The sequence below is a fragment of the Cyprinus carpio genome, unplaced genomic scaffold (assembly GCF_018340385.1).
Source record: "Cyprinus carpio isolate SPL01 unplaced genomic scaffold, ASM1834038v1 S000000566, whole genome shotgun sequence".
NCBI lineage: Eukaryota > Metazoa > Chordata > Actinopteri > Cypriniformes > Cyprinidae > Cyprinus > Cyprinus carpio.
The window spans coordinates 70,310-84,892 of NW_024873302.1; the positions used below are offsets into that span (position 1 = coordinate 70,310).

The following is a 14,583-nucleotide window of genomic DNA, read 5'->3' on the forward strand; positions in this document are numbered from 1 at the left end:
AATGATTGTTATTTAGTATCAGTTTATCAAATACATACTTTTAACCTTCTGCATTAAAATAACTTTCTAGTGTTTGTATATAATCTTCCAGTTTTTTTCTTAAAATAAATCCATAATCCCAGTTTTTTGTTTTTTTCTCTTGTTGTTTTTTTTCTACTACATATTGTATATTTTGTTGCTACTTTTAAAAACAAATTTATAACATTTTGATTATCAGATTTTTCATTCATTCCAAATAAAAATACACAATTCCAACTCTTTTCATCTTCTATTACATCCATTTTATCTTCTAACAAACTCTTAATCACTTTTTTCATTTTGTCTCTTAAAATAATCAGTTCTTTACATGATAAAAACATATGCAAAATTCCTTAATTTTTTTTCACAACAGACTTTACACAATGCATCCCCAGTCATTCCACATTTATACAACTTCTCCTCAGAAAAAATTATATTATGCCTTATATAAAATTCCAGGTTCTCCATTTTAACATCAATATGCCATTTTCTCAAATTTCTCCACAGATCTTCTTCCTCAAGGTTTATAAAAACTTTTTCAAAAATTTATTCCCAGCTGGTTCCTTAAAAACACTATTTCTAAACAAAACATAAAAGTCCTAATATGACTTAAATAAAAAGGCTCCTTATCTCCTTTTGCTTTTAAGAAAACCTTAATTTTATCTTCTTCACTATCTTTTACTTGTTTTCCTATGGTTATTATCCATTCCTTTGGAATTGCCTCCTTTATTTGATCATATTGTTTTTTTAAAACATTCTTATTAACATGATTTTCGATATTTTTCACTTCATCGTAAATTGCTTGCACAGGTAAAAAACCTTCCCTCACTTCATACAAAACATCCCTTATTGTTTTAAATCCAGCATTAATCCAATGTTTTAAAAATAATTATTTTCCTCTATATACAATATTCTCATTCAGAAACAATGGCTGAATTAAAAACTCCAATCTCCTAATAGGTTTAATACATACATTTGGTAAAAATTCTGTCCAAGCTTCTAAAAACTTCTTTATAAAACTCAGGGATTCCTGTTATCATTTTAGGTTTTAATTTCATCCACAGAATATCAGGTCCTATTTTCATATGTCTACATTTATTTAAAAACATTCTCATATGTATTTTCCATTCAGCTTTATTCTCTTCATTTAAAAATGTTTTCACAGTTTTAACTCTAAAGCTCTTTTTCTTTAATTCTGGATCTTGCAGCCCTAACCCACTTTCTTCTATGGTCTCTATAAGTGCATTATAAGAAATTTTTGATGGCTTAGAGCCCCAGAGAAAATTTAAAACATCTTTTTTTAATGTTTTATTAATTCCCATAGGCATGGGTATCACACCCAAAACATACCACATTTTTGCCAACATTAATGCATTTATAACCAAAACCTTCCCTCTTAAAGTTAAATCCCTTTGTTTCCAATAATTTAACACTCTTTCCATTTCACCCTCCACTTCTTCCCACATCAAATCTCTCACCATTTTCTCATTTTTCCCAATCCTCACACCTAAAATCTTCAAACTCTCTTGTTCTTTAAATGGATAAAATGTTTGAATTTTCTCAATTTTCCCTATACTCATAATAACCGTTTTTTGTTTATCTTAGCTCCAGAACCTTTACAGTATTTTTCTATTATGTCCATTGCTTTAGATACACTAGCCACATCTTGCACTATTATAGTCGTATCATCTGCATATTGATATACTTTCTGCAACTCTCTATTTTCTTCTGTGTCTGTTCCTCTAATTTCTCTTCTGTTATAGCCAACCCTAATGCCTCTGCCACTAAACTATACAGCAAAGCTGATAATGGACAACCTTGTCTAATGGATCTAGTTAATTTAAAGGTCTCTGTTATAAATCCATTGCACTTTACTTGACTTTTGGAATCTTTATATAAAATCTTCAACCACTTAATAAAATTATCACCAAAACCAACTGTTGTAAAACATCTCATACTACTAATAGTATCTGTAATATCGCTTCCTGGTATTGCATATGCCTGTTTTTTTTTTGTTTGTTTTTTTATATTTGGTAAAATGTTCTTCAGTCTGTTAGCTAAAATCTTTGATAAAATTTTAAAATCTGTATTTAACATAGTTATTGGTCTATAATTTTTTAGATCTGCAATGTCCCCCTTTCTTTAATAAATTAATTTAACTAATCCTATCCCCATAAAATAACTGGTAAGTGATTGAAAAGAAAAATTTCGTCATACACATCTTTTAAAATTGGTGTCAGTACTTTTCTAAAAACCTTATAAAATTCAATTGGAAGACCATTTTTTCCTGGGCTTTTACCATTATTTAACTGCATGATTGCTTCCTCTATTTCTTATTTTTCAATTCCCCTTTCACATAAATTTTTTATCACCATTATCTATCTTTATTTTGATTTTCCCTACCAAAAATTCAATTTCTTCTCTACCCACTCCTTGCCTTTTAAACAAACTTTCATAATAATCTTTTATTTCTTTTAAAACTTCTTCTTTTTTCTTTTACCTTTCATCCTCCTTTTCCTATTAATTCTTTAATCATTCCTGCTCTCTGTCTGTTTTTTTTCCATATTAAAAAAGAACCTTGCACATTTTTCACCTTCCACTAAGTATTTTGCTTTACTTCTTATCATTGCTCCTTTATATTGTTTGTCTTCTATTTCTTTTAATTTTTCCTCCAACATTACTGTTTTTTGTAAATTGACAACCTCCTTACTCAGCTCATCTCTTAATTCTATTCTTATTTCTTTTTCTTTTCTTTTTTTAATTTTCAGTATTATTTTACTATATTCTCTTGCACATTTTCCAATGTCATATTTTAAATTATCCCACCAAATTCTCTTTTCATCCTTATACATCTGATTTCCCTGTTCCTTCTTTATTAATACCTCTATTTTTTCCTGAAAATTTTCATCTTTTAATATCTCAGTGTTTAACATCCATATTCCCAGCCCTCTTTTAACATCATTCATATCAACTTGTATACATACAACTTTATGATCACTTAATACTGTTTCCTTATAAAATATAGTATATTAACTTCAACATTTCCCTTTTACTTATCAAGAAATCTATTCTACTTCTGCATATAAAATTCTTCACCACCTGTTGCCTTGAGAATTCTCGTATCCCTTTGTTTCTTTCTCTCCATACATCCACTAAGTTTTTTTCTACCATTAGACTTTTTAATTCCTTCCTTCCACTATCAGATTTAAACACCATCCCATCTGCAATATCCATCTTGCTAAACGTAGTGTTAAATTCCCCCATAATTAAAATGTTCTCCCATTTCACAATAATATCTTTTAGTTTCTTAAAAAATAACACCTTTTCTTTTTCTACCACAGGTGCATGAACATTACACAGAATGATATTTGTCTCTCCCTCCATCATTTTCACTATCAAACACTTTCCTTGCATATCATCATAAACCACTTGTGCTTTTTCACACACACCCTTTTTAATTAAAAATGCTACTCCCCTACCTAGCCTCCCATCACCATTACTATAAAATTGGTGTGTGGAGATTCTAAGAAATCCACATGGTGATAGAGATTCTGAGAAGAAGTCCACGTATTTAAATTAAACCCAAGTGTTGTTGAGAGATTCTGAGAAGTCACGTACTCAAAATATGTTCTATTCATAATGATAAGTTTCATTTCAAAAGTTAAAAATTAATATTTCATGGTAAGGATCTGTCATCATATATATATATATATATATATATATATATATATATATATATATATATATATATATATAAATATATATATATACATATATTAACAGGTTTCATTTTTATATTCAAAACTGTTTTGGTAAACTTTATGGTATATTTCATATGTAATTTCACAGTATTTCTAACTGCGTAGTCAGCTGAGTCTGTTTTGCATATGAAGTTGAACTGCACGTATTGTTCTTTTGTATCAATATTTCTTAGAATTATCTGTATGATACTTTGAATCTAAAAGAGGAAGAAGTCCAAAATCGAGACATTGACTAGACTATTTTTAAAGGTCAGGTGTTATTAGTGATAGCCCAGATGACGATTTATGTCTGGAACAACAGTATATAAGATAGACTCTGCAAAATAGAATAGGGTTTTGACTTTCTGAGACTCTGGTCTCTCTATCTTTTCAGCTTACTTCCTCTTCTTTTGGCTTCACTCGACAACTCTTAGACTCAGACTTAGAACTCTTACAGGTTTTTATTCAAATTCAGATACCTTGAAATTCAGATACTTTGATACTTTGATATTTTGATACTTTAATATTTTAATACTTAATACTTTGGTATTTTTGATTTAAAACAAATAACTGTTTATGTTTTACTTACAATTTTATTCATGTTTTGATTAATACGGGCTCAATCCATCATAAATGGATTGTTATTAAAAAATTTACTAAAATTGGATTTATATTTTCTATATTTGAAGGTTGTTATTATTATCCAGAACTTTATTTCCAAGTTATGATTTGTGGTTTCTGTTCTCTATATTCTTTTTAATAAATGTACATATTATTACACCTTGACCGTCTGAATTGGATTAAATTTTGCATCAAAAATATATCTCTTTTTATATATCCATTTTTTTTTTTAAACTTTCCATTACTTCGTCCCTCCAATTTGTTTCCTGAACCACTAAAACATTTGATTTACTACACAATAGTTTCAGCTTTTCAAATTTCCCTTGCTCTAGTAATCCTCTTACATTAAGTGTTGCAATTTTCAAAAACATAACACATAGCAAAGTACATATTATTCTAAACATTCATCAACTTTTTCAAGCTCCATTAATACCTCAAAAGTATTCTCACCATAGTCTCTTCTTTTAATTCCTTTCTCTTTCAGTTTTTCTTTTATTGTATGTCTCTTTTTCGCGTTCTCTAAATTTGGTTTTACCTTTAGTTGTCTTCTTCTTGTTATCGTAACCTTTTCCCATTCATTTTTGTTGTCTTCTTTTCCTCCTTGCTTTGCTTTCTCTATCATTTGCGTTCCCTGCCTTTCCTTTCCGCCTCTCTTGTTTGTTTCGAGGTTTCACTTTGTATTCCATGTCCTTCTTCCTCTTGCTCTCTTTCCATTTCACAGTAGTTCTGTTCCTCTTCTGCATCTTCTCCTTTTTGATTCTCTTCTTCTTCCTCAGTCTATTCTGTTTGTACATCCTCCTTTGCGTCGTCCACATCCTGTGATTTCTCCATTTCATCTACTTGCTCATAGTCTTTATCTGTTTCAATGTCCTCTTCCATCCAGCATTCACATTTCACCAGTACTTTATGACACTCTGGGCATCTTACAGCATCACATTCCCTCGCAAAATGTCCCTTTTCACCACAATCTCGACAGGTAAAGTCTGGACAGTCCTTCAAAATGTGTCCCGGTTTCATACACAATCTACAGATTTTCATTTAACGATCATGTATGATCCTAAAATATTGCACTCCCTCTGCAGTATCAAATCTCGTGCTGTAAGGCAGTGATAGTACCTCCTTAGGGAATTAAACATGCACATATCTTGTTCCATCTGTGATTGTAGTGTCTGGATAGTACCTTCTCCTTATTGCAGATGTAACTTTAACTCCCCATGTTCTTAATTTTTGCCGTTATTTCTTCATCTGTTACATAAGGCGGTAAGTGCATGAATGAAACAACACACTCTCTTTCTTGAAGATTCCTCACTTCACACACAATTCCTTTTACTGTTAGTCCATCCTTTAAAAATTCACATGCTTCTTCATCCGTTACTGTTACCTCATACTTATTATTTAATCTTGGTCTTACCGCTAACACTTTACTCAGTCCAACCTTTTCAATTACCGCTTTTATCACATCCTCCACCCTTCGATCTCTTACTTCTGTAGTATTAACAATTACCGTTGCCTCCTTTGAGTAATGCTTTTGTTGATCATTGTCTTCCATCTCAGTCCTTCGTCTTCTCACCTCATTTGTCTCTGTTGATTTCCTTTGCTTTATTCTTTGTCCAGTATCTTTTTGAAGTTCTTTACTGTTGCTTTTATCCTCAGCCATGTCTTTGCCATCGCCCTGTTTGCTTAAGGGAGCTTCATCTGCCTTTTCAGCCATGTGCCACTAAGGATTTTCACATGATCCATTCTGTACTCATTTTGGCGGTGTGGCTACCTATGTTCAGAGACTCATGAGACCATTTCTATTTGTCAAATGTTCCAAAAGTTTTTCTGGACTGGTGTTCACCTGTTTAGCCAGGTGTTTCATGTACTGTGCTATATGGTATTTGGTTGTGGGGTGAAGCAGACTGTTTGGAGCTGTGGCAGACCGATGGACCATAGCTGCATAGTCTTGATCCACAAGCTTCAACATGTCTTTCTGTCCATGATAATTGTCTAGGAGGCTGTCGATAGCCTCCTTTATTGGTGATGTCCAGCGTTTGTGGTCCAAGATGAACACTCATCCACCAGTCTTGATTGGTCCAGTGCGGGCACTCCTTGGTAAGGATTGCAAGGGCAGGGGTGGAGTATTTGAGATTTCTAGAACAAAGAAAAAAGTTATTTGTTATTTTCCTCATTTACTGAGATGATGTTGATGAGTACAAAAAGTCATTTACACTGATATTTAAAATGATGGTCTTAGAAAGTGGTATTAACTTACCCCTTTTAACTGGAGGTCCCATGCTTCCTTGTGACAACATCTGTACCATATGGATTGCAGCAGGTTCAGCATGTGATATTTCTGGAACACAAAGCAATAATAATTCCTCAGTTGATCATGTTATTACATTAAAATTTATGTCTAAAAAGATTGTTAATTTACCTATCACTGCAGGAGGTTCACCAGCAGAGAGCAAATGGCCAATGGATGATGCTGGTCCAGGGGATGCTGTGTCGGAGAGCTGTGTCCGGCTGGAGGAAGGTGCTGTGTCTGGAGGTTGGGGTTGGGCTTGGGCAGGAGTGGGTGTCTGCACAGGAGGCAAAGGCACAAGAGCAGCTGGTTCACCTCTCTTTTGGGTTCGGTGTTTGTCCCAATCCAGAGGGACTGGACGGCAGCCTGGCTCTGTGTACTCTAGGCCAAACCTCTCTCCGGTGTCTCTGTCAGAGAGATGAAGTGTAGGATACTTCTCCTCCCCAGTCACTCTCTTGGAGGTAGAATTTAACTCAACCATTAGAGCTGGATCAAACACAGCAGGAAGGATGACACCTGGCTGCTTAAGGTCCAGCAGCTGTTGGTGGTTCCACTGTGCCACCCCTGTCATGCCCTGGGCCTGGAACAATTCAGTGGAGACATGAGTCCCTGTGATCCACTGGGCCTGGTGAAAGTGGTACCCTTCCTGCTGTGATGTACCTCTGACAGGGATCCAGATGGGGACTTTGGCGCCTTCACCGGGTATGTGATTTAGCTGAAGAGTTCCACCATACCGGTACATTATGCCCTCTGAGAGTTCAGGGTCACTGAGGCAACCACGGAGAATGTGCACTCTCTGTATGCGCCACGTCTTCAGCATGGATGACTTTAATAGTGGGATATTGTTGGGGTCCATGGCCAGGTGAAAATGCTTTAGGACTTTCTCCACTCTGTCTAGCAGCTCTGTGGGTTGTGGTACTTTGGTCCTGCAGTGCTCCCGTATGTGCTGTTTGGTGGGATTGGCTGGATGGATACCACAGAACTGATAGGCATCCTGGAGCCTCCCTAGGTCCTCCTGATCCACCACAGAGAAGGCTGCGGAGAGGAGCTGGCAGAAAGTACTAAACAGAGGGTGATGCTCAGAGGTGCATTCCTGCCTCAGGCAGTGGAACAAGTCCAGCTTCACCACAATGTTATTATTGAAATGTGACCGTGAGGCACAGGTGTTCTCCAGTGGTCCAGAGGTGGCCCCAGCAACAATGGAAGGGGTAGTCTTCCAGGCATCCCAGTTTAGATGTTCACCAGGGATGCAGTCTGGGATCTTAAATGGAGCACAGCAATCCCTAAATGCAAGGCACAAAAATGAAGAACAATGTAATTTTTTTTTTTAAAAGAAACTGATTTTTTATAAAGCAAAGAATGCAAAAAGCTGCACAGGGTGTAAAGGCCACATCTAAATTCCATATCTTGTTGCTCTTTGGGTGTGGGATAATTCATAATTCAAAAACATTAATCCAAGGCACTCAAGAATTTAAGAAAAAAGGTATAAAAAGCTCTTATTCAATCCTGGCTTTAGCATTTATTAAAAAAACAAATAACTACACACTAACGTGTTATGGCCAGTGAGCCTTCATCAGGGTGTGAACAACAAAAACACTCAAGAGTCCTTTTATACAGCAATCAGTTATTCATGTGACAGTCACCTGATTATGTAATATGGACCGATCACAAGAGAGCAAATTTAAATAATTAATATAAAGATAATGTCACATCAAAATATATTGCATTATGTTTAATTATATTTTGATGTTACGTGTTTTCTTTATAATAATTATTTACATTTTCTCTCTTGTGATCATTAATGTTTTGTTTTTTTAACAGAATTTTTTATTAGACATGACATTGGTGGTTTGCATGGCAGTGATGAAAGAAGATAGCTGTTCTCACCTGTCCATCCAGTGGAAGCCTGCCTTTTCCATTCCAGCATCGCCGTACCTCTTGGCCAGTCCCTTGTACATCGGCTCCAAGGACCTCTCTGTCTCAGACTGAACCATCACCCAGAAAACCATCAGCCAGTTCTCATTCATGATTGAATAACTGGACATGACCCCAGATGCCAGCGTTACTTTTCTTGCAACTTTCCTGGTGTGGTCAGACCTGAAGACCCACCCAAAAGTGCCCTGAAGTTTGTACTCATCTAGTAGTCAGTCAGTCAGGTAGAAGCTGGACACGGAGGCTCCATACCAGCCATCTTGATCATCATATGACCCGAAAGCACTTGGAGTGTTTTCCTTCCTCAGGAACTGCCCAATGGTCCTCTGTCCATATATGCCAGCCTCAGCATCCCTGACGCTTTCTATGGCATTCAGGTATGCCGGGTGAGCTCGTTCATACTTGAGGTGCATGAGCTCATTCACCTGGTTCGCCATATCGGTTGGTGACTTGCCAGTGCGCCTCAGCTCATCCATCACAGATTTGCAGATGGCCTTCTTGTAGGTCAGGAATGCAGGCAGAATGTTGGTAAACCGCTTGGGCAGCTTCTCAAGCCATCGTGGATTGTCAGCAAACCAGTTCTTCTGACAGGCCTTGCAGCAGAGTCGTGAGGACAAGATGTAATACTGACCACTGGTGCCAACAATCACCCAAGGCCTGCCCACTCCTGCAGAGACCACCTGTGGATGAGGACATCCATGCAGACAAGGCAGGATGTAAGTGTTTCTCAACCTGACCATGATGTGACTCTCCGGCTTCCAGATGAAAAATGGGTGTAGCTGGAAGAAGTTAGGGGATGGGAGTTCGGACGCCATATCGACAAGCTGAGGTTGTGGAGGAAGACGCCACAGTGAAATTGTGTTCCCTGGGTTACGCACTGAACGAGACCCAGGCCACAGCCCGAGATCCTGAAGCTCCATCCTCATCCACAGCTTCTGGTGTTGAGAACAGCTCCAGCTGCTCATGTCATGGTCATGCACAGGGAGGAGAACAGGAACAGGTGGCTGAGCTGAGGGAACTAGGATTTAAAAAGAAAAATGGATAGGCAAAAAGAATGTAATGCCCTGATTATTATTATAGATTGCATAGTAATATTGAAATAATGTAAATAAATTAAATAATTAAAGCAGGGTTAAGACAATATCTTAGTGTCAGCAGTTCACAAAATAGAGGGGCTGTCTACATGCTGTTTATTCTTACCATTTTCACTACTCTCCTCAAAGGCAAGCGCTTTGCGTGCAGTGGTGACAGCAGCACTTGTGCAGAGTTCTGAAACAAAGTGCAGATTTTTGCATTCGTACAGGCTACTGGCATCATGATATGATGGCAAATTTAGGATGTGTTTGTGAAAATGTTACTGAGCTAAATCTGCAATGCCCTGAGCAGATGTGTAACTGAGCATCAGCCCTACACTAAAATGGAAACATACCTGGCGTTGCCTTAAGCCTTTCTGCTGTTGTCTCCTTCACTAGGAACGTCAGTTCTGCTGGTAGGGGCACAGGTGTCTTCCTCTTTAGGCTTGGAGAAGCTGGAGCTACAAGAATGCAAGTAGACCAATTATTATTTTTATGTAACCAAGATTAACTCAACATTTGATTACATGACCGTGATTATTGTTTATTGATTATTGATTATTGATTATTGTTTATTACCATCAACTGGTGATGCCAGCAATTCAGCAGTTGTATCAGGAGTTGGTTTGGACAGTGCCGCAGATGGAACTATAAGAGACAAAATCATCAGTCATTTCAAAATTCACAATATATGTTAGTAGTATAGTGTTAGTGTTAGTAGGAACTCAAACAGCCATATGTTTCTTTCTCCTGCTTATCATAATTTTACAAATGTTTATGGTACAATTACATACCGTGTAACAAACCTATATACTTATACTATATAAATGTATGCCATTATTGACATTCCCATATTATTTTTCTCTACCTATCCCTCTAATAGTAACCATGAGCACACTGTAAGCCGTGTTCTTTGGAATCATGTATGCATCAAGCACATATGCTGCTTGCATGTCAATATATTTTATCCAGTTATGTATATGAATTCATCTAATGTTAAGAAGGAGTGGTTCTGTAAAGCGCCTTGAGTCCATCTTAACTGTTAATGAATTAATTAAACATTAATTGAATTAATTCCTGCAGACATGCCAAACAAACGTACTATCCTAAAAACTACTCACTAGTCTAAGCAGGAGGAGCAATATGACTCAGTGAAAAAGCATGCATTCAAGTGTTAGTACCTTTAAACAACATGAATGCAGAAAAATGCACACTTACCCTCATTGTGGTTGTAATTCATCATGGCAGGAATTCATAGTCCTTAGGACAGTTAGTATAATGCCAGCATACAACCATATTGTTGGAGGAACATGGCCAGAACGCAAACAATATAACAGTTTAAGTCAAGGTTCAGTTTTGGAGGGCAATTCATCTTACTCCAGTCCTGAAACCTCTTATTTAAAAACCTGTCTTTGCTCCTGGTGACACTCTGGGTATGGCAGCTGCTGCTACTGCTGCTGGCACAGCAACTGGTTACACACAAACACAGAGATATGAATTGGGAGACAGCAGTTACAAAATAGACCATAGGCCATCATCAATTCTGACATTTGGTTTGTGTAATAACAGTCTACTTACAGCTCTGCACTTGAAGCGTAGAGGGTGATATGCTCAACATCGCTCTCTCCAGCTCTTCATCATCATCCATCACTGTCGCACAGACAATCATTTATTTGCCCAATTAAGGATGAATTAAAATCATGAAAGACTATTACTGGTCATACGTAAATGGTAATTTTAATGTTAAAAAAAGTGAATACAAATATTAATAGAATAACCTACCCAGGGGTTTTGCTGGGGCCCTTGAGGTATGTTCAGCAGGTATGGAAGCAGTGGCAGATTGCTGCCTCTTCCGCAGGTATTGCTGCAGCTTGTACATGCGTGTCCCTGGGACGCAGCTCTTCTTCATGATGAAGTCTGCATAGCCATCAGCTCTGCATATCTCCTTCCAGGTGCTCTTGGCCCGGGAACCAAAGCCAACCAGCTGGTCATCTTCCGATGAGGCTGCCCCAACACCCACTCCACTGGCCTCATAGGTGAGAAGAGACTGGATCTCTTCAAAACTAAGGGCATAATTAACAAATGACAGCAGACTGTCCTTGCCATGCCCCTCGGCCACAGGGATGCCTGACGCCTCCTCCTTCTGAAGATTCTTGATGAGATACATAGTGTATCCTACATCATTCTCTAAAAGCCATCTAAAAGACTTCCCTTTATACTTTCCAAATTGCAGGACGTAGTCTCCCAGGACCTCCGTCCTGTCAGAGGCATCCCCTCCTCTCTGAACGACCACAGACAGAGCATTCTGCCGCACAAGGTCCTGTCTTATAGGCGCAGACTTGTCCTGCAGAGTGGGATCATCCTTAATACGTCTGGCTTCTGTAGATGGCTCCTGGAGGAGAAATCCGAGTGGTCCTTTGCGGAACACAACACAGATTCTCCCTGGGAAGAACAGCACTTTCTTCTGCATCTTGATCTACCATGAAAGAAAAAAAGTAGAATTTTAGGTTTCATTTAAGAAGATACTTATACTTGTCAATACCTAAAAATATCACTATTTGTTTCATTACATTTAATTGGCTGAACAAATCTTGCTGCTGTTTTTCTCTGAACTTCAGTCACATACTTCAAAAGGTCAAGAAGACAATACTTTTCCACACCTCTGTCATCCTTATCTACTCTGTGGGCATAGGAAAATCAAAGTGTGTCTGAGTGTGTCTCTCAGTTGTTTAACGGTAGCAATGGTCAATATTGCCCTGGTAATAGACATTTGATTTCAAAATGAGTTCATAGCCTTCCATCTCTTCCGGTAAGCAATTTTACACCAGAAAGCAATGACAGGGTTTACTGTAATTGTGAGAACAAGGCTGAGACATTGACCCCGAGCATTGGTGGTTCAGTGGTAGAATTCTCGCCTGCCCCGCGGGAGACCCGGGTCCGATTCCCGGCCAATGCACAGCGGTGTATCTTGTTACTTTAGAATTGGGGTTCTTTCAAATGAAACCGAAGCGTAATTGGCTTGAAGGAGCTCCTTTTGAGTGTGCCGTGATAGGTTCTCTCATAATCCAGTCTGTACGTGCTTTTCAGCGGGGCTTCGCAAACCTGAATCCCAGTAAATTCACCTTTTGCCGAGCATTGGTGGTTCAGTGGTAGAATTCTCACCTGCCACGCGGGAGACCCGGGTCCGATTCCCGACCAATGCAAGGGCGGCCTCCTTTTTATTAGGGTGTGTGGTTCTTGCTTGAGGGAGCTCCAGCTGCATTTCCAATCTTGCGCGTCTTGTTGAGGCAGTCGAGCATATTCGATATATAACATACACATATCTAAACTACACAAAAAGTGCCCTTTTCATGGTGCTGCATTTTACAGGTAATTAATGGAAGCACTTTAGAATTTGTTCGATGAATTACAAGCAATTAGCGCTCACGCAGCTGTGAAAAATTCCTGAAGGCAATAAACAGGCGGCAGGCAAGAAAGGTCAGGGTTAAAGTAACTAATGACAGTAAACTGACCTGTTTGTTGTCTCTGAAATACGCCAGAAGATTTATGTCCAGGGTTAATGCTGACCTGCATGAAAGTGGAATAAACTGCAAGGGCAGTAATGTAAGATCCCTAAGACAGCGCTACAGGGTCACAGATGGACAGTGCCTTGGTGGAAGAGCGGGGGAATGTCTCCCAGCAAGAACTGACAAATCTGGTGCAGTCCGGGAGGCCGAGCTGCACTGTAGTTCTTAAGGGAGCTGGCGGCCACAGAAGATAACGACTCTCACTTTTGATATTGACCTCCCCCACTCCCCTTTGTTCAGAGAATCTTTTGTCCATTTCTCTTCATCAAATACCTATGGAACTTGTTCAGTTTATCTGTCAGTTGTTTATCTTTAGCATTGGCCGATAATACCCTCGTGATAGACACGTCTTTTCCAAATTAATTTGTAGAATTGCGCATCCTCACGTGCAAGTAGCGCATTGGTGGTTCAGTGGTAGAATTCTCGCCTGCCACGTGAGAGACCCGGGTCCGATTCCCGGCCAATGCAGGAAGCCTTTATCTGTTATGTCAAATGTGTTGCTCTTTCAAACGATACTTGAAGCTGCAGCATAATTTGCTTAAGGGAGCTTCGTCTGCCTTTTCAGCCATGTGCCACTAAGGATTTTCGCATGATCCATTCTGTACTCATTTTGGCGGTGTGGCTACCTACGTTCAGAGACTGATGAGACCATTGCTGTTCGTCAAATGCCCGCGAAACGTCTTCATTTTATCTCTCAGTTGTTTAACGGTAGCAATTGTCGATATTGCCCTGGTAACAGACATTTGATTTCAAAATGAGTTCGTAGCCTTCTATCTCTTCCGGTAAGCAATTTTACACCAGCAAGCAATGACAGTTTTTACTGTAATTGTGAGAACAAGGCTGAGGCATTGACTCCGAGCATTGGTGGTTCAGTGGTAGAATTCTCGCCTGCCACTCGGGAGACCCGGGTCCGATTCCCGGCCAATGCAGCAGCTGTCCTCTTTTACGTCAGGCTTCTGGTTCTTTATAAGTGGCAGCTGTGTTTGCAACCCAATGCGCACCTCTGCGCTGGGATTTATGCATTGGTGGTTCAGTGGTAGAATTGTCACTTCCCAAACGGGAGACCTGGGTTCGATTCCCGGCCAATGCACAGCGGTGTATCTTGTTACTTTAGAATTGGGTTTCTTTCAAATGAAACCGAAGCGTAATTGGCTTGAAGGAGCTCCTTTTGAGTGTGCCGTGATAGGTTCTCTCATAACCCAGTCTGTATGTGCTTTTCAGCGGGGCTTCGCAAACCTGAATCCCAGTAAATTCACCTTTTGCCGAGCATTGGTGGTTCAGTGGTAGAATTCTCGCCTGCCACGCGGGGGCCAGCCGTGAAAAGTTGTGATGCAGTGACAGCCAATCAG

The 14,583-nt window shown here is 38.7% G+C and overlaps 4 non-coding genes across 4 annotated transcripts; all 4 read left to right on the forward strand.

Moving 5' to 3' along the window:
- The first annotated feature begins 12,553 nt into the window (after positions 1–12,553).
- trnag-gcc lies at positions 12,554–12,624 on the forward strand. Its single transcript has one exon. It is a non-coding gene; the product is annotated as a tRNA-Gly (tRNA).
- Positions 12,625–12,800: 176 nt separating this feature from the next.
- On the forward strand, positions 12,801–12,871 carry trnag-gcc. The gene has a single exon. It is a non-coding gene; the product is annotated as a tRNA-Gly (tRNA).
- Positions 12,872–13,631: 760 nt separating this feature from the next.
- trnag-gcc lies at positions 13,632–13,702 on the forward strand. The gene has a single exon. It is a non-coding gene; the product is annotated as a tRNA-Gly (tRNA).
- Positions 13,703–14,092: 390 nt separating this feature from the next.
- On the forward strand, positions 14,093–14,163 carry trnag-gcc. The gene has a single exon. It is a non-coding gene; the product is annotated as a tRNA-Gly (tRNA).
- Positions 14,164–14,583: the final 420 nt, after the last annotated feature.